The sequence below is a fragment of the Lemur catta genome, chromosome 6, assembly GCF_020740605.2.
Source record: "Lemur catta isolate mLemCat1 chromosome 6, mLemCat1.pri, whole genome shotgun sequence".
NCBI lineage: Eukaryota > Metazoa > Chordata > Mammalia > Primates > Lemuridae > Lemur > Lemur catta.
Genome location: NC_059133.1, coordinates 21,932,884 through 21,955,786, shown reverse-complemented (window position 1 = coordinate 21,955,786; position 22,903 = coordinate 21,932,884). Strand labels below are relative to the sequence as shown.

The 22,903-nt window shown below is 38.8% G+C and overlaps 1 long non-coding RNA gene across 3 annotated transcripts in view; it reads left to right on the top strand.

The window, feature by feature from the left end:
- Nucleotides 1–19,668, top strand: part of LOC123639411 — a 94,150-nt gene extending 74,482 nt beyond the window's left edge. For all 3 annotated transcript variants that reach the window (XR_006735719.1, XR_006735720.1, XR_006735721.1), the window contains 3 exons: nt 6,659–7,018; nt 15,127–15,289; nt 15,388–19,668. This is a non-coding gene — a long non-coding RNA (uncharacterized LOC123639411). The remainder of the gene's footprint in view (nt 1–6,658; nt 7,019–15,126; nt 15,290–15,387) is intronic.
- Nucleotides 19,669–22,903: the final 3,235 nt, after the last annotated feature.

The window sequence follows — 22,903 nt, the reverse complement described above, 5'->3', positions numbered from 1 at the left end:
CTCTTCAATTTAACCCAGTGATGTAAAGAGAATTACTACGATTTTACTCTAAGAAGTAGGAATCTGTAGACACAATCACTTTTCCTATTTTGTATCTCTTTATTGATTTGCCTACCTACTTGCCCTTCCATGGAAAAGGAAAAAGAAGAAGAGACTAGAAGATTAGTTCTGTAAATGAATACTCTGGATTTTGATGGTAGTTAAAATACTGTCTTAACAAGCCCAATGTCAAGCTAAATGGAAAAATTGGTATTGGGGATTTTATGTTGTCTTATTCATGGTTACTCAAGTTCATTCTCACTGACACAAATTGTGATAGAATAATCAGATTTAGATTTGAAGTAAAACATATTATAGAAATTGTAATAATAAATTTGCCTGCCCAGTTGGGTTTGGTCGTGCTGATAGTAAAGATTAGTTTGCATACCTCAGCACAGAACCTGCTTGATGGTGTGGGCTTTGTCCCAGGTGAGTGCTGCAAAAAATGCAGAAGCCAAAATAGAATTGTAAATCCCCTAAAAATTGATGAAAATCACCTCTAGCCATAGGTAATCAGGGAGTGGACAGTAAGTACAATGTAATGGCTAATGAGTCTTCAGAAGAATGGCACAATTTTCAGGGATCTCTTTGTGTACTAGGGAACAGGGTTCTATAGCCAGAGGTACCATACCTTCCCTCAAATTGTGAATTATGTTGATTACCTGTGCATTTCCTTGAAATCGTTCCTATTTTCCATCCACACAACAGTGCTGTTTTATCAATTCTTTTCTCTGCCACCTCCTCCAATCAGTCCAGATGCCCAAATCCATTGTCTGGCATCTTCTTCTCTCCTGAATTAGTCAGTTTCATGAAATCCCATTCAAAAAAGAAACAGCTTTATTTTGGGTTTACATAATCCTATTGATTCTTTTTATGTAATATATAATTATGTTATACAATTTTGATGTTACCTTATATGGTAGGATAACAATTCCTGACCCCACTAACTGAATGAGATAATTCATGCAAATTGCTTAGCAATACTAAATATATGATAACAAACCCCAATAAATGACATCCATTATTAAGCATCTGTTATTTGTAAACATATTCAAATACATTGGAAGAGAATTGAAAAAATCCATTTTACGTAAGACCTTTTGGATGAGCCCACGATTTTTCCCTTTCAGTGTCAGATCAACAAGATCATATGTTTATACTAAATTACACTCTTGGTCTTCATACTCTCTTCCCTTGTATCTTTCCTTTCATACACTGTATGATGAAATTAGCTAGTCCTCATCTAATAGCTATCAGCACCAGCATCACCATCACCGTGATAACCATATCTCCAAAAAACACTGCCAGTATTTAAAGAGTAGTTCACACTTTATAAGGCACCTTTCCATATGTTTTCTTCTTTCCACACCCCACGATGGTTGACACTGCAAGTACAAAGCAAACTGATCGGGGAGCTGGTGAGGGACAGATTTAAGATTCAGAGTCTGACTCTAGGATGTATATCACAGTGATAAATGAGATATTTGCGGGATTATTAATGCTATAGATAATTTTTAATAATGTCTGCATGTATGTTCCACTTTCAGGGAACAATTTTTTTAAACTAATTAGTTATTGATTTTGACCTTAAGGAATGAGGACATTCTCCCCTGTGCACCCTTCCCTTATCACCTTCAGTTAGTATCTTTGGAAAGGGTTCTCAGACATTGGCTTCCAGATGCCCCCAAGCTCTTCTAGCAAGGCAGAAAGGCAAGTGGATAATCAGGGCACAGGACTAGGAATATTTGCTTTTTCATCAGGATTGTAATGTGGCAAGGGCACAATATGGCAGGTCATGGACTGGATGAGGAAAAACAAAATCCTAGGGGTAAACAAGTTTTATTCATTATGTTTCTAATACTGCAGCGTTACCTATGACTCGACATAAATATGTCTAACTGCTTTAGAACTGAAAAAGAGACGGATGGGACATGCTTTTTACAAATTACATGTGTCAGTGGGTGGGATGAGAAATGGAAATATGCCAGTTTGTTATTTAAACAACAGTTCACCAAGTGACATAAACATTCTAGATAACAGGAAGATTTATCTGCTGGTGAAATTGTGAGTGCTAAGTCATCACAGGAGCAAGAGGAAGTGGGAAATATAAGGGAATAATTTAAGTATAAATGAAGGAGACATGCTTCTATCACGACTATTATCATCCCCTAACCATTGTTATTATTCCATTATATATCTCATGTTTGGATGTCTTTATCCTTGAAGGGCTTATATCTGAGGTACATTGTTATTTTGTTGACTTTGTAGTTTTCCCAGTCACTCAGAATATTTGAAAAACGATCTTTTTTTTTTTTTTTTTTCTGGTGGGAAGGAAATTTAATCTTTCACTTCTGTAGAAGTTCCATTCATGGAACCTTCATACACCTGTTGGCCATTTGTATGTCTTCTTTTGAGAAAGTCTGTTGAGGTCCTTTGCCCATCTTTTAATGAAGTTATTTGGGTTCCTGCTAGTGAGTTCCTTATGTATTTTGGATATTAGGCCCTTATCACATGTATGAGTTGCAAATGTTTTCTGCCATTGTGTAGGTTGTCTGTTCACTCTGTTGATTGTTTCATTTGCTGTGCAGAAGCTTTTTAGTTCAATGTAATTTCATTATTTGCCTGTGCTTTGGAGTCATATTCAAAACATTGTTATCCAGACCAATGTCAGGGAGGTTTTCCCCTGTTTTCTCCTAGTAGTTTTTCAGTTTCAGGTCTTGCATTTAAGTTTTTAATCCATTTCAAGTTGATTTTTGTATATGGTGCAAGGTAAGGGTCTATTTTCATTCTTCTGCATATGGATATTCAGTTTTCTCAATATTTGTTGAAGAGACTATCCTTTCCTCATTGTATGTTCTTGGTACTTTTGTCAAAAATCAATTGACAAATAAGTGGATTTATTTGTTGGGTTCGTTTTTCTGTTCCATTGGTCTATATGCCTGTTTTTATGCTAGTACCATGCTGTTTTGATGACTATGGCTGTGTACTATATTTTAAAGTCAGGTAGTGCGATGCCTCCAGTGATATTCTTTTTACTTAAGATTGCTTTGAATATTTAGGGTCTTTTGTGGTTCCATACAAATTTTAAGGTTTTTTTTTTTTTATTTCTGTGAAAAATGTCATTGGAATTTTGATAAGGATTGCAGTGAATCTGTAGATTGCTTTAATTATGGGTATTTTAATATTAATTCTTCCAATCCATGAACACAAAATATCCTTCTGTTTTTTCTTTCTCCTTCAATTTCTTTCAGCAATGTTTCATAGTTTTCATTGTGTAGGTCTTTGAACTCCTTGGTTAAATTTATTCCTCGGTATTTTATTTTCATCTTGTAGCTACTGTAAATGGGATTGCTTTCTTAATTTTCTTTTTGGATAGTTCATTGTTAGTGTATAAAAACACTACTAATATTCGTATGTTAACTTTGTGTCCTGCAGCTTTACTGAATTTGTTTATCAGCGCTAATAGTTTCTTGGTAAAATCTTTAGCGTTTTCTATATATAGGATAATGTCATGTGCAAATAGAGATGACTTAACTTCTTCCTTCCCAATTTGGATGCAAAAAACATATTTTGACCACTAAAAAAAAACATGAAGAAAAATCTACCAAAAAATTTTAAGAATAACTAATGGAGATTGACTTGAAAGGTTTATTTTTATTCTATCCCTTGCAATACATATTTTGTCAAGCTCTAACATACTCTAAGGTCTGACAGTGGAAACTGGGAAGAAAGATTTGAGAATAACAACAAAACAAAACAAGAAAAGATTTTTAGAAGTTGCAGGAAGGTAGACCTGGCCATTCCCTGCTACTCACCTGGGATGGTTTTAAATTCTGAAAGAGACTATAGAACATTTATACCTGTACATGGTTAGCATTCAAACAAGGCCCTGTAAAAAGTTGCAATCTCCTCTACAGGTTGGTAGAACTTCAAATCCTTTCTGGATTACAGAAGAGAAAATGTTTTACCTTGCTGAATGACTGGCAGACAGTTGAGAATATACCTTTTGTATACATGTGTATTTATTGGATTTGTGAAATAGGACTTTTACTTTTATAGCCAGAGGAGCCATTCTCAGAAGGTACGCAGGCAATCAAAATATTTTCAAATCCTGAAAGCCAAGGAAACACTAGCTTTTGGTTTATTGACTGGGCTGTATGTTTCTAAATATGTTCTTTTAAAAATTAGCCCCAAAGGGCAATAAACCAGGCCTCTCCAGGCCTGAGTGGACGAGACAGCTGAGGGTTACAGGGCACACGGCAGGAGCGCCCTCCACCGGTGTCTGTCTCAAGATGTAGGCTCAAAGCGGTAAGGCTGAACAGGAAAAGGTAAACACAGGACCATCACTCCGCGTTCACACAGAGCGTCCAGAACATTCTCAGCAACTTGCTTATCACAAACTCAACTTGAAGCAACAGCAAGTTTGTCAAGAAAACATACACATGGAGGCTTTTTCCTTCTTAGGTTGTCCCCATCCTAATCTCATCACCGTGTGTCAGTAGTGTGGGAGATATTGGTGAGGAATTATAAACATTCAAGATATTGCCAGGTCAATTTTGAAAGAAATGGAACTGTTGACATATAAGTAGTCATCAAATAATGAAGGATATGTTCAAGCCCAGTGCTCCACAGAAACAGAAAAAAGTCACATAAGCCAAGTTTGATTTTCAAATCTCTACAGAATTCAGTGTTTTATAATGAATGTTTCCTTGCCAGGAGACCAAAACACACCACATTTGTTTAGTAATTAGTATCAATCAGAAGTTCAAAGTTGAAAAGAAATTGAGATATTAAATGGTATCCTTGGAGAAGCACCCTTTCCTAGTGTTCTAAATGCTGTATTGAGAGCCCTTAAAAATAAATATGAAAAGGACCAAAATAATGTGCATGGTGTGCAGGTATGGGAACCTCGTGTTTCAACAATCTTGCATGAGCTTGCTCAGGGAATTCACCTGTATCTGATAATGTAAGGTATAGTTAGCAAATCCTTATTTCCTCTGAATCAAATAAAATAATTGTGGCTTCCTGTCAATTGTTACAAAGTTAAATTTAAAACCCTGTTCTTGGGCCGGGCGCGGTGGCTCACGCCTGTAATCCTAGCACTTGGGAGGCCGAGGCGGGTGGATTGTTTGAGTTCAGGGGTTCGAGACCAGCCTGAGCAAGAGCAAGACCCCATCTCTACTAAAAATAGAAAGAAATTATCTGGGCAGCTAAAAATATATATAGAAAAAAACTAGCCAGGCATGGTGGCGCATGCCTGTAGTCCCAGCTACTCGGGAGGCTGAGGCAGAAGGATTGCTTAAGCCCAGGAGTTTGAGGTTGCTGTGAGCTAGCCTGATGCCACGGCACTCTAGCCAGGGCAAAAGAGTGAGACTCTGTCTCAAAAAAAATAAATAAATAAAAAATAAATAAAATCCTGTTCTTGGCACCACAAGGTAAAATATTTCTGTAGGACCTCTATTTTCTTGACCTTATTATTTCTAGTGCAATCTGTACTACTCCTTCATAATCCCATGCCACCATGGATCCAGAACAAAGCATCATATTTTGTGGCATCTCTCCTTAAAAAATATCTTTGGGGCCATACATTCATTCACATACATGTAAAGTGAGGGTGGAAAGTACTTGGCTTACCAAATCCTAGAATCACAAAATTTTGGAGTCTTCACTAAAGCCATGGAGAAAGGTGAAAAGAACTACTTTTATCAAGCAACTACTATGTTCCAGGTAGTTCACATCTACAACCTCTAATTGTCACAACCCAGGCAAGTGAACAGCATTATCATTGTTTTGTAGATTAAAAAAACTGAAATTGATTGTGTTAAATCAAGTTTTCTGAGGTTACTCAGGTTAGGTTTTTAAATCAGGCTGACTCTGAAGACCATTATTTTTCCTATAACACCACAATATGCTCTCTTAGGATCTCAGAAGGCTGTACCAATTTAAAATAGAAAAAGAATCAATGGTGTTCATGGTTTATTGTTTAAAAAAAAGACTAAGTCTTGTCCCATTTTTCAACTGAGACTCCTTAGTCCCCTTGGTAATTGAACAACCAAGGCTTGCATTTCATATGCCACCTAAGGAAACAAGAAAGATGAATAAAGCCTGGGTGCAGTGGCTCACGCCTGTAATCCTAGCACTTTGGGAGGCAGAGGCGAAAGGATCGCCTGAGGCCAGGAGTTTGAGAAAGATGGATAAAGGAGAGGGAAAAAAAATAAGAAAAAGAGAATGTTGCATCTGTTTGCCTGGTGGTGGCCCTTAGAGGAAATAAAAGGAAAATGCTTGTTTTCCTGATAATTTTTTTTTTTCTGTTTGAAAGAGGAGAGGGGTGTCATGGAGTGAAGAGTAAATAGAGAATATTGATGATGATCCAAAGAGCAAAGTGGAGTTGGCTTGGGAGTTATTTCTCCAACTCTCTGGCCATCCCAGCCTTCCCTGAATGAGAATATTCTGTTTGGCTTTCAGGCTAGGGTTGTCATCCGAGAAGGGTACGTTAATTTTATATTTTCTCATAACTTTCTTTTGGGGATAAGCATTTTGGTTTTCTACTGTTTATTATTTCAAAGGCATCTATATGCTAATATGTTTTATGCTTATTATTTTCATGTTTGTCCCTTAGGTCATGCTTCATATCACCCACCAGGGAGGATCATCTCTCATAAAAACTTTCAAATTTGATTTTGAAAATTATTCAGGAAAATTGAAGCCATGCTATCTCCCAAAGTTGGGGAGAATATGCTCTGGAGAATCCTATAATTCGCAGAAAATGGACTAGGATAACATTTGTGTTCTCCTGCTGCCAAAGTCCCTCGAGAAGGACAGCCAGCTACAGAAAACATTTAACATTGTGGCACCGAAATGTTGGAAGAATGATTAAAATAAAAATCTAATCATAGGCTTTTAGAAACCACTAAATTACTATGCTTGCTCCAAAAAAAGGAAGAAGGAAAGGCCGTTTTCATTCTCCACAGCATCCTAGGTGTGTTAACTGCTTCTATTTCTATAAATGCTGTCTTTTAATTGTATGTTATTATTCCTTAGCATCATTTCTAGAAAGTTAACTTTAATGATACCAATGCCAGAAGCTGAGTTTATGCTTAGAAGAAGAATCAGGTAAAATAGATATCTCATACAATCAGCTGACTTGATGTTTTCTCCCAGAACTTACATTACGGAATTTTTTTTTTTTTATGAAGTTATAATTTGTTTTGAGAGCAGATTGCTATTAAAGAAAAAATAGAAGTTAGCAAATTAACCCGACTTAAAATTATCTTTTCAGGCATCTTCTTTTGAAGAAATCAAGGCTTAAAAACTGATTTCTTGGCAGGAGATGTTAAAATTCAGATTACTTTGGAGGGTATTTTACACTTCTCCCTTGGTTGAGCATTGGATTCCTTTTGTTTGCAAGCACTTGGGGGGTTGCAAAGAAAAGGCCTGGTTCCACATTCCTCTGTATTGTTCTCTGCCCTGCTCTGTGTTTAAGAAAAGCAAGGAGTTGGAAACGCTGGGGGATTCATATTCCAGATTTAAGTTCATTTCGTGTACCAGCCTCCTCTTAATCTATTCCTCTCTCTATCTTTCAGTAGCTGCACCTGATTCCCTTTCTGGTTTTTTTTTTCCTCAAATGTTTTCACTTTTAGACCTCAACAGTAACTTTATTCTGCAAAAGTGCAGCCCAGCTACTGGTATTTCTCATCTTGGCTCATTTTCATGCCTCTTGAGCTCCAAGACAGCTTTGTTAACAGGAGAGTTTGCTTTCAGGGTTGGAAGAAAGGTCTCCTTCTGGAAGGGGGTTGGTGGGGGAGGCTGACAAGTAAACTAGGCTCTCTTCCAAGGGATCAGAGTGAGCCTACAAAAGGCAGGTGAAGACAGGTATCTGGACAGCATGTGCTGGGACTGCCAAACAGCACTGCGACACTTACGGTCATAATCTCTCTATAAATAAGAACTATTGCTGGGGACACATTTGGTAAACTGATTAGAAGAAATAGTTGCCAAATAATGGTACAATAACATTTTCTTAAAACCTGTCTATGTTTGGGACATTCTGTTGCAATAAAAGACCTGCAATAGTTTATGTGCAAAAGCCTTGTGACCCCATCATTATTTCCTTTTTATCCTACCTGTCAGTGATAATAACAAAATAGCTACACATTTTCCCTTTAAAAGTTGTGTTTGGAGAAGGATTCACTGAACTAACACATTGGCCTTAATGTAGCCCCAACGAGAAAGAAACTTTCTCTTCTTGCTCATTCCTGAACATAATTCAAAGATAATTCAAATAGAAAAGCAATGTGTGTGCAGTGAGGCTCCAGAACGTACTGGCTACTGGTGAACTATGCAAAGTGGTTAAGGTGACAGCTATGACTGTGTTATTCTCTTGGTGAACTAAGTTCCATGAGGATAGGAAAGATGTCTGTCATCCACTGCTAGCTTGTAGCTCTAGGAGGTGGCTGCAGTTTGTGGGCTTTTAGCAAATGTTTGGTGGACATGGCTCAGTCTGTATGAACAGTGAAATTTGGTTCAACACAGCTTCAGAAATGCTGTTTGATTTGGGAGGATTGGCACTCCTACTCCTGAAATGCCTGTGGAGCATGGTTGTTAAAAGCTCAAGGCTTTGAAATAATAAGGTCTCAAATCAGATAAGCCTGGGTTTGAGTCCCAGAATCAATACCTACTGGTTTTCTGACCCAGATCAATCTCTTGGCCTCCCTGAGCCTTATTCTCTTCATGGGCAATATTTGGAGGAAAAAATCATATTTATTGAAGTCAACTGTGAGGATTAAATGAGATGATACATTTGCATGATATCCACACATAGTAAATGCTCAACCAATGGGACTACTATCACTATTACCAGTATTTTTTTAATAGTAGTAATATTTTAGGATTGTTATTATCGTTATTAATGATATTAAAGTGTTATGCAAAAGGTTCACAATTTTTCCTTATGGGGAACTTAAGTAGTGGAAATCAAAAAATGGTACACTGAATACTTTTTCTGCCCATAAAACACAGCCTATAAAAATAAAGATGTGGAAAACTTTGTGTTTTCAATGTTATCCACTGGAGACCTATAAATCATCACAAAATTTTAGTAAACACTTTTCTCTTTTTAATAAAAATAAAGTCTAAGATGCTGCACAAGGTGAAACTTTTAAAAACTCACAAAATGTTATTGCTTATGTCCAGCCAATGCCAAATATTCGGGGGAAATAGGAAAAAAAAAAGTCAATTACAAGCTAGATATTTCTACCCTCACTGCCAAGAATCTAGGTGTCTAGCAAATGAGATTTCTCTTTCACCTTTCTTCTGGGTACCCAATATTATGAAAAGCTATTTTGTGATTGACTTCTTGTGCTGCTGGTAGAAGTGGCCCTGTTGATAACAAGGTACAATTTAAAATCCTTGAGTATTGTAAGATAGGGCACCAATCAGAATGAAGGCTTTCCAAAGGAAAAGACATCTTGCTGGTCAAAAAGCCCTGGTAAGCTACCAGGACATATTCATGGGGCCAGGTCTCAAGGCCATTAAAAGTTTTGGCCTTGCTGCTGAACAAGAGAAGAATAAATAGGGTTGTGTTTGCCTCTAACGCATATGGCTCCTCAAAGAAAGCAAAGTCAGATGTTAATTAAACCTTTGCAAGAGTGGAAAGGATCATGCCATTCTGTATTGAAAAGTCAGCTTTGACTTCTCATTGCATGCCAAAAAAAAAAAAAAAGAAAGACCTGCAAATATATTTGCTAACAAAGGGTCTTGTTACATACAAGTCTCATTTAAAGTAAAAGGAGAAATCATTTTTTCTTTATATTTGGAAGAGCTCTAATGAGAATAGATCCTTCATTAAAATAATATCTTGAGTGTATATTTGTTTCATTTAATTTTTGCATTCTCCTGTGAACTTCCCTCTTTCATGAAGCCATCATCCCTCAAAGGAAATGCCGACAGTAAATTAATGTCCATACTCTGGTGTATTCTATGGTGTTTCATTTTAAACGTTCACACTTGGATTAAAGTGCAACATCATTTACCTTTCACTTTTGTTTAGCATCTAGTAGAGGCTAAATAAATAGCAATTAAAAGAAAACCTCGCTAGAATTATAGTGATGCTCTCCTAGGTTTCCATTTTGTCAGTCTTCATTGAAGTTGGTATAATTCCTCCTCAAATAGGCAAGATTTGGAATTCTCCATAGTCACAAGTGAGAGAACAAAATAAGAGAGATTTTCATTTATAAGATTGTCTTTCTCTTATCTAGTGGTCTTGCCTCCCAGACTGTCTGTCTGTCTTTGGAAAGCAAAGTCAATAAAAATGATTAGAGTTGGCATCTCACAAATGTACACCCTTAAACCATGAAGCAGTAATGCTGTGCAGAAAATATTTTTCTGACCTTTTCAAATTGCATCCAACTGTCTCGGGAATTTCTCAGTGACTAGAGGTAATAAGGTTCAATCTGTTTTACTGGCTGACTTCAAATTTAGTTCCTCCAAAGCTCCAACTTATCTATTCTTTGCATCTTGGCCCCAACATCCATTCATCACAGAAATCCATGCATGCATCTAATCTTTTTTTTTCCCCTTCTCAGGTTTTTGCTAAAGAATCACATTGTAGAATCTACGACCATGACGACTCTCCACTTATTGCCCCCTTGAAAAACAAAATATTAGCACAAAAAGATTAGTGGGCATGTTCTCTTTTGAGAAGCCCTTGTTGAATTTAATTAGCTTTTAGATTTTGTACCATCTTACATCTCAGTTTTTACCTATGTGACTTATGCCTCAGCAATCTTCATTATATAAAACTTTTTTTTTACTTAACCAAACCATATGCACTCTCCAGAATGATAAAGAGGCAAAAATATGTGAATTTCTTTTGTGTTAAATTGATCTTGAGTTTTCTTCTGTGAGTCCACATGCAGCAGACATGCCCCCCCAGTAAGGAAGGGAGCCATCCAAGTGTGAAGTGCTAAAAGGCAGCTGGGCAGCCCCTTCTTCACCGTGTTCCCTGAAGGAGAACAGAAAACAGCAGCTGGGGACACATTTCTTGACCTTATGAAAGTGTTGGATGTCAGGAAGCCTTGACAAGAAAGTAAAAAGCTTGTCTGACTTTTTATATTGTGAGCATCTCCATGCTGAATGTGATTCTGGGGAGATATCGGTGTTTCCTCATTTGTAGGACACACTAAATTCAATCACATGCTCTGTTTTGTTGTTGCCATACATGGCCTTTGTAACGCCTTCGGCAGAGGAGATTAGAATCTTGGCTGGAATTTCCTGTGGTCAGTGGAGCTTGGAGCCTCTGTCTGGCTTGGAAGGCATGTTCGTGGGCAAACAGCCACCAGGAGGAGAAAGTCGTTTTGAAGTTGCCCTTCTAAGAGTCTGCATTTTCTTGTACGCTAATTTGTCAAGTTTGATCATCATAAGATATTTGGCGTTCCATAAATGAAATCATTTCAAACAACCCTATTGAGAAAAAAGGCTTGCATACAAGGAGATGAAGAGCAGACTTTTTTCAAATTCACAGAAATGTATTTTTTTTCCTTAAAAGAAAGCAAGTATGCTTATGCCAAAGTTCATGTTCATACTATAGCTTATCTTTTTCATTTAAATTTTTTTAAAAAAATTTTAAGTTAAATTTGAAATGTATAAAGTATGTTTAAGAAGAAGCTTCTACTTTATCATTTGAAATTTAATCTGTCTTGACAGTAGAGTCGCAGTTTGACGCTGTTCTTTCACAACCAGGGTGGAGTTAGCTGGCATTTTGTGTAGTAGAGATGAGGTATTTTGGGAATTTTGTAAAGTCAGATTCACCTGATATTTGCAATGTCACTTGGTGTTTTTTTCACCAGCTGGGGAAGAGTGGAGACTTTCAGGTGTTGGAATGAAAGCAGGTCTGTTTCTTGACTGGAGTCACAGGACACCTGAGAAGTTGTTAATCAAAGGGTGTGTGTGTCTACACGCGTGTGCACAGCCACGTGTGAGATGTGCACACTAAACTTGAACTTGGGATTGGGAGGCCACAACTCCAAAAACAAATGGATCCTAGTTTCTGCCTGTGGATGTCGTGTCTTAGTAAACTGGAAACTTGGCTATACCTATCACCGTTTCAGAACAGAGAAGGGCTTAGCCAGTTGGCTCTAATCATTACACATTTAATGCCTTCTCTTTCTCATTTCTAAGATCTATCATCTTTCCTAGTCTTTAGGACCTGGAGTAAAACAAAAAGTCCATGTTCAGACTTTCTGTTGCAGGCATAGAATGATTTGAATCTGGTGGAAGAAAGGAAGAGGGTAGGGCCAGTGTCTGTCTGTCTGGGTTATTTTACTTTGCTGGGTATTCTTAGAGTTTGGGGGATGGCTGGGGAATTAATCAGGGGCTTTCAGGTCACCTAATTAACAGTGCCAATAACAGTAATAGCTGCTTCTTATTGGATAACTACTGTTTACAGGCTTTGTCACAGATAACTCATGTTATACCTCACAGGGGCAGAGTGTGAGGCAGAGAGAGGGGAATTGTGTGAAGAGGATTATTTTTACATGGAAAGGAATGAAATAATCCGTTTGCTGCAATCACTGGATATTTTTTTACTTTTTTCTCCTTTCTCTTCCTCCTCATCTTTCTCCTCTTCATCACCCCTTCCCACTTCCCATCTTTCTTAGCTTCTCCTTTTCGTTTTTCTTTTCTCCAACAGAGAATGAAATGAAGCCAGTTTGTCAAAGCACTGTCCCGTTGGGGTCTTCGTCAACAGGACAGCTGTTCTCTCTCCTTCTCTGTTGCTCTCAGTAGAGCTACTTATTTAATTATTTTGAAAGTTTAATAAGGGCCAAGAGTTCTGGCTGGTGGCTTATATTATTGTCACATACCTTTTCATGACCTTAGAGCAATACTACAGGTGGCAGAAGGTGATGGTTATATGCTTGCTGTCCTCCCTAGCTCACATTCAACCCCGCCTAATCTACCTTTTGTCTGTGTTAATGATTGTTCGGGGTTAACAGGAGGAAAGAATGAATTGAGGAAAGCAGATGTTCAAAGGTATTTCTGTGAGTAACTCAGTAAAACCTGTTTCTATAAAAATGATGCGTTTCTCTATCAGGCTATCTAGGAAATTAAATTCCTTCAAATATACAGCTGAAATCTTTCGCTTCTTTTATTTGCCTCACATATCAGTAGTACAACAATAAACATTCCTGACTGCCAAAGCAGACTTGTTATTGTGATGTTGGCTCAATGGAGATATTGACGCACGGCCATTCAATCTCACTCTATGGCGATGCCTAATATGCTCCAATTTGTGCTCTCAGTGAAGGGGCTTGGTTATTTATTCTGGGTAAACCGGGCTTTTTGTGTTGCCACAGCATCACTTAGACTCCTGATACCAAGGCCGGCAACCTGACAGTGCTGCAGTGTTCCCAGGCATATCAGAAGACAAACAATTGATTGACATCTAAGCATAGTAGTAGAATCTCTAAAGCTCTGTCACCACCACGCAGGGCACATACGCTCTTCCTAGAGCGGGTGTTCTGAAAATTTGGTCTGCATCTCACTTGTGATAAATATCCCCTTTTAAAAAAAATTTCAAAAGGAATGTGTTTGGCAGCATGGTTTTAGATACAAATATGATTTCAAAGTTTCTTTTTCTGTCTCTGTCTCTCTCCCTTTCCCTCTCTCTGATGTACGTTGCGTCTGGGGTATTTTGAATATGCATGTGATCTCAGTTCATGGTTCATGAAAGACTTCGTGCTTTGCACAGGGCCCCTTTAATTCCCACTATCACTCTTACTGGAGATAAACTTGAAATAATGTAAACAAACAAGAATAAATCGTTCTGAAACTATCTGCCGCACACAGTTCGTCTTCAGCACTTTGCTTTCCATTACTGCCGAAGGAAGGGAATGACAGCATCAGCTTTAAATGGGGCACCTGCCTGTGCTTCTGTGATATACTGGTAATCTCCACTTACTGTCAGGGCTGCAGCACTATTTATTTTTCCTTAATTGGAACCCCACTGACACCCTGTGGGATTTCTCTCCCCCCAACCCTGCCTTTGGCAAGGCAATATATCCATATAGACCCAGAGCGTAGCCACCATGGTCTGTTGTAATATTATAGTCAGAAATATCAACATTGGGATCAAAATTAAACCAACACCTAGTTTCAAGACTGCCTTTTGATATTATTAGGAATTCACCATTTTTCTCAGTGTTTATATTCAGAGTTAAAGAAATGTCGGCAGAAGCTCAGATTGAATACGCTTTATCACAGTGTTTCATCTCATGTTTTAATTCTTTATTTCATTGCTTCTAGAAGTGTAGGGATGACTGATAAAATTGCAAACTATTGCCCCAAATTACAAGTAAACAACAAACACAAGAGGTTTGGGTGCACTGTATAGAAATGTTACCTTTTTTTTTTTAATATCTCCTCTCTAGGTGAACAAATATAATAAGATGCCCCAAAAGCCTTAATTTTATTAAAATTAAATTAATTGAAATTAACAGGTAAATCCCTTTTACCTTAACTTTTGGTGTCAAAACAGGATTTGTTACCTTGGACATCAGAGGGCCACTTCATCGTCTTTATTTATGGTTTTAGCATTTGCATTTGTTTTTCCCTTGTGCTATTTTTATTTTTGTCATTGAAGTTTATGAAGACTTAATCATTAGCCCTCTGATTTTCCAGGAAAAAAAAAATGTTGATTTATTGAACTGGCTGTAGAAAAAGAAGATGAAGAAGAAGATCAATCTGACATTGTAGGTTAATAGTAGGGAAAAGAAACATATTCATAATTAGAAGAGAAAAGGACTTTCCTTGTTCATTCCAGTTTATAATAAAAAGCCCCTCGCTAAAGTGTCTTAGAAAATAATGCATTCAGACTGAGTCGAATTACTGCCTAGCAGATTCTATTTATCTGTAGCTTAAAAAGCAGCTGCGTTTTTGTAAAAAGCAATGAATGTGGCAGTCCTACTTAAAGGTAGAAGAAAAAGAACACCCCTTGTTTTGTAATAAGGGGATTTTCAATTTAAAAGAGAGAGCGAGCCTGTTGTGTGAAGTAGGGTTATTACATTCACTGTATTCTATCTCACTCACCAGGAGGCTAATAATGAAGGGGCCAGGGAAGGAGGCCAGTGCTGCAAGGGTTATCTCACAACCTCAGATGCTGGATAAGTCGAAGGAGGCAGAGTCGCTTTGGGATGACATTCAGAAAGGCTGGAGTGATTATTTGGAAGAGAAAAGCCTGCCTATTCTTTCCAAGGTAAACAGTTCATTTCATCTGTCAGCTGCATGTTTCAGTATACCAATATGTTTATATAAAGATATCTCTAAAATTTGCCTTTTAAAAAATCATTTTAGGTGCATGACTATTCCCCTGACCTGCCCATCCAATGGTCCAATGATGAATTATTAGAAACCTGCCATAGACAAAGGATGCACTCGGAGCCCCACCACACCTAAAGCCACGCTTTGAAGGATCTGCCAAGCTCACTTTTAATCATGAGAAAGAAATTACCCACATGGAGTCAGCAGAAAATGAGAAAGTAGAGCTCGTGCTGTGAATAATTCCAGCAAGTGCCAAGGGGCTAGTTGAGGAATGGCTTCATGAGGTGAATATCTTTAGCTTGTATTTAGGGTTTGGTTAGCGTATAATCATTTTCTCTTCTAGGAGCAATGACTATCATAAGTGTATTTCCTAACTAAAGAGTGCTTTGAGCATGTGTCTGGATGTTGACAGATTTAATACCAGTCTTGCCCTTGTTGTTATTTACTATGACTAATTTTACATTTGCGAATATGCAGAAATCAATTTAGGCGCAAAGGCTCTCAGAGCCAGTGACTGTCGCTCGCTGTCCGTGTTTGTGTGTGTCGCTGTGAGTGCACGTTCAGTAGTTCATGTCTCCGTGTACATTTGTGCCCTTGTTTTCGTCTTCTCTCTGTTGTGAACGTAGGTTGGGAGAATTAGCCAACCAGTGGGTTCGCAGACGTGCTCCAAGGCCTTTCATTTGATTTTTGGAACAGGAAAAAAAGAACGTGTCACCTTGTGATTAATGGTCAATCTGAATTTTCAATTCATATGAAAGGAGGAAGGGGTATGTGTCAAGTGACAAGACTAACCTTTTTCCTTTGGGACGAGCATGATTCAAATTAAACATCGCTTTCACTGTGAAATTAGTTTGAAGGCTTCTCTCCCTCTCTCTCTTTTTTTTTTTTTTTTTTTGGTGCCTGGTTTAACCCCTTGGAGGCTGCTCTTTCAGAGAGAATTCCCTGCCATCCCAGCTCTGTGCCTGAATTTATTCCCAGCAGCCCATAGTTCCTCTTCCTTTGTTGCCTTTTTCTAAAGATTAGGTCCCAAAAAAGAATATTTTACTATTTCAAAAGCTTCATTACTCACAAGATAAGATTCTCCCTAAAACATGCTATTTAATGTCTACATAAATGAAATAAATACATAAATAAATAGCATTCTTCTTTTTTTAAAGACGAGTTTGCCAGGGAGGAAGGAGAAAGAAAGAAAGGGATCCTTTTGGAAAGAATGTAGAGTGCCCCCTGCTTTGTGCCAGTGTTTGCTGGCTGAGTAAGCCACAGCGGAAAAACAGCCGCTAAAACCCCCAAGTTCTCTCCGGAGCCTCTTGTTTCCCACATAACTGAGTCACAGGATCGCCATGCCAACCTGAAGCAATTTGGCTTTAAGCAAGCATGTGCCTGGACGTTTTGAAACCACCCTTTAGTACTGGTTCAAAGGACCCAGGTCCAAACTTGTAGAAAGAACCTGCTGTCCGAGAAAACGGGGGGCTGCTTTCCCATCTGTGCACATCCTTGGTGCCACGTGAAGCATCAGATGTGATGTGTGATTGAGTCCCTTCCTGGAGTTTGGTGGCTTGTGGGGAAAGGAAAGTATTGAAATGACTAAGAAACAGTGCTATTCTTGCAGTATATCTTCAAAAGGAAATTGTTAGGGGTCTTTAATCCCTTCCCTACAGGAAGGAGAGGTGTGGCAGGGTGGGGAGCCGGGCCAGCAGGGGTGAGGTATGGGAGAGGAGGTGAGCCACTGGGGGGTGGCTTATGGGGGACGGAGCTGAGCCAGCTAGGGGAAGAGGCAGAGGTGGAGTCGGGGAGGTAGAAGGTGGAGGCAGATGAGCAGCTGTGTTTATTTTAAAACATATCATTTAACCCTCACCTAAAAACAAATTGGAGAGGTTTGGGAGTGCATTAATCTGGACCCAATTAGCATGTCTTTCTCCTTCAAAAGTGCAACCTGAGATTAATGAATATAAACTAGAGTTTCAGATGCAGTGCTTAAATCATTTGCATGTTTCCTGCATGATAATTGAATTTATGTATGCACTTCCTTTCATTTAACTATTTCCAGTCTCTTCCTTGTGATTCACATAAATCAAGATTTCGTTGTAATAACCTCTATGGAAATAGCTTTGCCCTAGACTTTACTCCTAATGAGGGACTCAAGTTCTTGTTTCTTATGTGAGTTTGAATAATACAATGTTTTTTTAAAAAGCAGAGGGCAGTGCTTAGTAGTCTGGAATGCTGTTTCAGGGGTCGGTAAATAGGCACCTCAAGTTTATCTATGAAAGGACAGAAAAACCGTGGGACCTCATGGTATTGAGTTTTCAGTGGTCCCAGAGAATTGGGTTTCAGCATGGACACTTAGAAGTGTATTAATAATACCAAGAGCAATGTCACTTTAATGTAGCATAAAGAATGATCTTGGTCTTTGGACCTGAGTTAGTTAGATCACTGAGAGATTTCAGTGCACAGTATTGGTTTCTGGCATAGTTAGATATTTGCTTTTGTAGATAGGGGTGGGGAATGGTGTCAGCCTCTATGAAAGGCTCTAGATGAGCAGTTAGCACTTGTGATCCCTGAGCATGCCATCCTTTCTTCTTTCCTTTTTGTAATTTGGGTGTAGAGAAGGCTTAGTGGTTACATAGTGCAAGCAGGTGCTAAGGTCTTCACTCCCCACCTGCCCCCAAATGAAAAGTCTAAAAGCCGGCAGTTGGGTTTGTAAGAAAGCTTTCCGGGGAAGATGTTGCAGCAAGAGGCTTGAAATAATTCCCCTGGTTTCAGTTTGCATCAATGATTTGTCTGTCTTCTGTCTTGCCTTATGTGTTTCCAAGTTCAATGTCAAAGTGGTGAGCTTTACTCCAGGAATTCTCCCAGTGTCTTTTGTTTGGTGAATTCGATGGTTGAATGTTGCTGAGTGTCTCCTGGTCTTGTTTCCTGGTCCTTGTAGCTCAGAATGTCGTTGAAGGATAAAAATCTTGTTAATTCGTGATGTCACAATTTAAGTGTGCTTCCTGTCACTTACATGTAGTTTAAAATGTTCCTTAATGTAGCATGAAATGATTGGTTAGCTTTGAAATGGTTGTGAAGTCATGTGAAGAAAATAAGTTTTGCATCCGACCAAGATCAATTCACTCTAGTGCTTTATGGCTTTTTATTCCTATGTGATAGTAATAAAGTCTCATGTAGGGATGGAAGCCATGAAATACATTGTGAAAAATCATCAACTAAGAAGGGGCCATCAGTATAGAGACCGGTAGCCTGTACGGCTGTGAACGTGATGGAGACATGACTTAGTGGATGGTGCTGGTACGTGCTTGGTGTTCCATTGAGTTTCTTTATCCTTAGGTTTTGACAGCTAAGGAACCTAGGTTACAAGAGTTGATTCATATGTACATTTGGGTTTGCACGTGTCTGTTTATCATACATTTTCCTCCGTTTTCTATTAACGAACATGCTTTAGGGGAACTATTAATAGCCCACCAGTCTGGCAGGCAATATTCAATCTTTCCATGCCTTCTCTCACCAACTGTTGAGGTCTTTCTTTTGAAACAAAGAAGAAGTAGACAAATCAGACTTGTCCTCTTGGAATGTGGTCCAGATTTCTCTACTCCCAAGCACCAAAAAAGGTATACATTGGAGGGGGCTGGATCAACATCCCCTAAGAGTTGTTTTCCACTTGAGGGTGGGGTGTGGTGGAGAAACATCTGATGTGACTGGAAAGAAGGAGGACTTAGGAGTGGAATTGGGTTCTAATCTCTCTGCCACTTACTTCAACTATGTGACCTGGGACAAGTGATTTAAACTCTGTGAGCCTCTTTCTTTATGTTTAAAATGGGGAAAAGTAATAGTTACCTTGCAGGGCTGTTGTGAGGATTAAATGAAGTAATGCATAAATACGGTGCCTGACAAAGTATTGAACATCACTTATTTTTTTTAAAAAAAGCTCATGAAATATTAGTTTCTCTTTCTTCCTCTCTATTTTCTCCCCGTTTCCTTCTCTCTTCCTCCTATGCCCTCCCCTCCCTTCAGATGTTAACCTAAAACAGCACCTTTGGATCTAAGCAGCATCTTTGAGAAAGACAGACTTCTTCAAGCATGTCTAGTTGCACCTTCTGTCCATACGTGACTTGAGTGCCTAGGTTGGATCAAAAGTTTAATTTTGTTTAACTGAACTGTTTAATGTTGACTATTGACCTATATTCATTTTTACTGTTTTCTGTATATGTATTTTTGCTTGAGCTGTTTTAATATTGACTATTGACCTATACTTATTTCTACTGGTTTTCTGTATCTTTCTCAATGAAAATTCTAATAAAAATTATTTTTGTTATCTTATGCCTCTGTGTTTCTTCCACACAATGGGATCTTAGCCTGTACTCTGAAAATCTCTGGGCTGCCCCAGTAAGACAAGTGATGCCTTTTCCTTAGAAACCACCCACTGGGGGTACGAAAACTATATGCTCCCCATTCCCCACCCCCACATTTTATTTCATATCAATGTGTGTTTTTCACATTGATAAATCACAAAATGTATCAATTCACCCGTAACTTTGATGCTCATTTATCTTTTACATATATAAAAATTAGAATTTGACTTTATTGATAACGTCTATGGAATAATTGTGGATACAGAAAAGTTATTTGTTATTAGTAACAAATATTAAATTAAAATTATAGAATAACTTAGGTATATTGCTATAAAATACAATGTAGTGAAAATCAGTGATACCACATTTATATCCAGAGTTCTTTTGTTACAACTGAATTTGTCCTTTAAACCCCATACTTACCCCTATGTCCCCAGTTCCTTGTTGTGTCCCTGACTGATACCTAGAAGGCATTCAGATATTCATGGATAAAGGAATGGGAAAGGGAGGAAGATGGGGGAGGGGCAGGGGAGGGGAGAACAATGGGGAATAAAAAAGTGAAAGGCCATTATCACCATAGAAAAGATGTTGTATGTTTAGGGAAGCAGGGCAAGCGCGCGCGCACACACACACACACACACACACCTGCTGCAAGAGTGAGGAGTGTTTAAGTTTGTACTGGAGTCGATATTAGTACACCACTCAAGATAAAATGTAATACAAGTGGTGTAGACAACATTACTATAGAGATCCGGTGCAAGGAAAGTTCCCTAGAATCAGGGAAAGATCCAAGTCAGGATATAGAACATCAGCCAAATTTCAATAGGCAAGAGTCAAGGATTTTGCAAATGAATTTGTCAAGGAATTCATGAAAAGCTTAAGTCAGTGGTTCTCAGGAATTTTTCCAACACACAGAGTATTTTACCCTGGAGAATATACTCACTTCTAAATATCTTCATAAGTCCCATTAGAAGCAGATAGTAGGTTTTAATGGACATACTTACTTAGATTAATTAATTACTGCTGAGTCTCAGGGGGCTGCAATTAGCTATTACCCATATGGGATAAGATGAATCTAAGCTGCTGGCACGCCCGTGGTTTCAAGGGTGGCCATGTATTCGCCCAGTTTCCCTCCTTCACTCTTGTGGGGTTGTATGTAAACTCCAACACTTGCCGTAATGCCGAGGCAACTTGTGTGAAAATGGTTGTCTTCAAGAGGGGCTCAGTATCTCCCAATATCTCTGGATATTGAATCTGATACTGGCCTCTTTAGAATTACTCATGGGCGATAAATGTCACAGGGTATTCCTATGCAAAATGCACACAAATGCGTGGCCACTCAGCAAGGGAATGAGTAGGTCTCTCAATCTTGCCAGTGTTCTCTGCACAAGCAGGAGACACCAGCACCAGGAAAGAGTGAAAATGTGGAAATGGGGCAGAACCATGCTTCTGACTTTGTATTACTCCATGCTCTCATCGGAAGTTTCTCTTCATCAGAGGTTTCAATAGAGAATAATATCCATGGAATCTGGGTTTGGGGGTCTTAAGAAAAACTGTACATCATCCTACACATTCAAATCCCAAAATGGCCTCCTAAGAAGGTGAAATTAGAGTTTGGAAATCTTCCCTCATTCTCTGGGTAGTAAAGCCTGACATTTTGAATTATAGTTTGACCTCACCAAGTAGTGTGTACTCTGCATTGTCTTTGCTCACATGCTGGGAATGATCACATGCTGGCCACACACTTCCTCTGATCTCCCTTTGTCACCAAAGTCACCCACATCTGCATGTGAGGCATGACTGAGGAGAAGGTTTAACCACCAGCTGGGAATCAGAGTAGGTAGTTTCTATACAGGAGAGCAGAACTCAGGACCTCTGTGAGTACTGAATCACATTGATCCTCTTGGTCATGGGCTTCCGGTTTTCCACCTCTAAACCAATTCTTGAACTCAGCTCTCCCAAGGATAGCTACTCCAGAAATGGCTGTCCCAGGCCCTGCATTTATAGATTAGACTATCCCTGGATTTGAAACACTGATGGCCAAAGGGTGGAGTGCGGGATGGGGTTTGAGGAAATCTCTCACAATTCTAAGCAGATGGCCCTTCTCACAACCTTCCATAAAAGAGACACCTAAACACAGGACAATCGGAGACATAGGCCAGCGATACCAGGCCTTCTTACCTTTCTCTCCACCTTTACTCCTTATCAAGAAGAATACAAATTAAATTGCTTGGTTCAAGGTAACAATATTTACCTTTACAGTTCATTGTTTCATTCCATTAGGTTTTTTTTCTCTTTCATAAGTTTGTTTAATTACAAGATCAGAAGAATAAAGTCCACATGTACTCGCCATCAAATTAGCACTGACTGATCAACACTATGGTGCTCACATGGTAGTAATATTCTGCAGGGATTAGGGGGTTGGGGGGGCCAACTCACAACTAATGGACACGGTGAGCATTGTAGAGGGGAAGGACATGCCTCTAATCCTTGCTTGGGTGAGGCAAAGATATAAAATATAACCAAAATGTTTGTACGCTCATAATATCCTGAAATAAATAATAATAATAATAAAAACCCCTTCCTAGGCAAACAATAACAAATATTCTAGAAGTATGTTTTAGCAGGAAATTTATTGCTAGTTCAAAATTAGGTTATATAATGAGGGCTCAATAAATATCAATGACTTAACTGCTTGGTTAATTAAGTTCAAAGTCCTTACAGGCCCCCTGAGGCCCACATGGCCTGCTCTCACCCCATCTTTCTGTCTTCATCTCCTGACACTCTCCCCCTTGCTGACTCTGGGGTACTCCATGCATACACCAAATGTGCTTCTACTTCACAGCCTTTGAAGTTGCTGTTCCCTCTGCCTAGAATATTCTTCCTGGATATCTACATGTGCCCTATCTCACTGACTCGGGGCTCTGCTGAAAAATCTCTGATCAGGGAGCCCAGCACCCTCCCCGCCAACAAACTGTCCTTTATAAAATCATGTCTTCTACACCAGACTCCCATCACCTTGCCCAGATTCATTTTTCTCCATGGATAGCACTTTTCATCATCTGATAATGCTACATATTTACCTGTTTGTTTGTTTATTGTCTTACCTCACTAGACCATAAGCTCCAGGAGACCAGGGGATGAGTGTGCCTCTTTTATTTACTGCTTTGTCCTCAGAGCCTAGAATCATGTCTGCCTGTAGT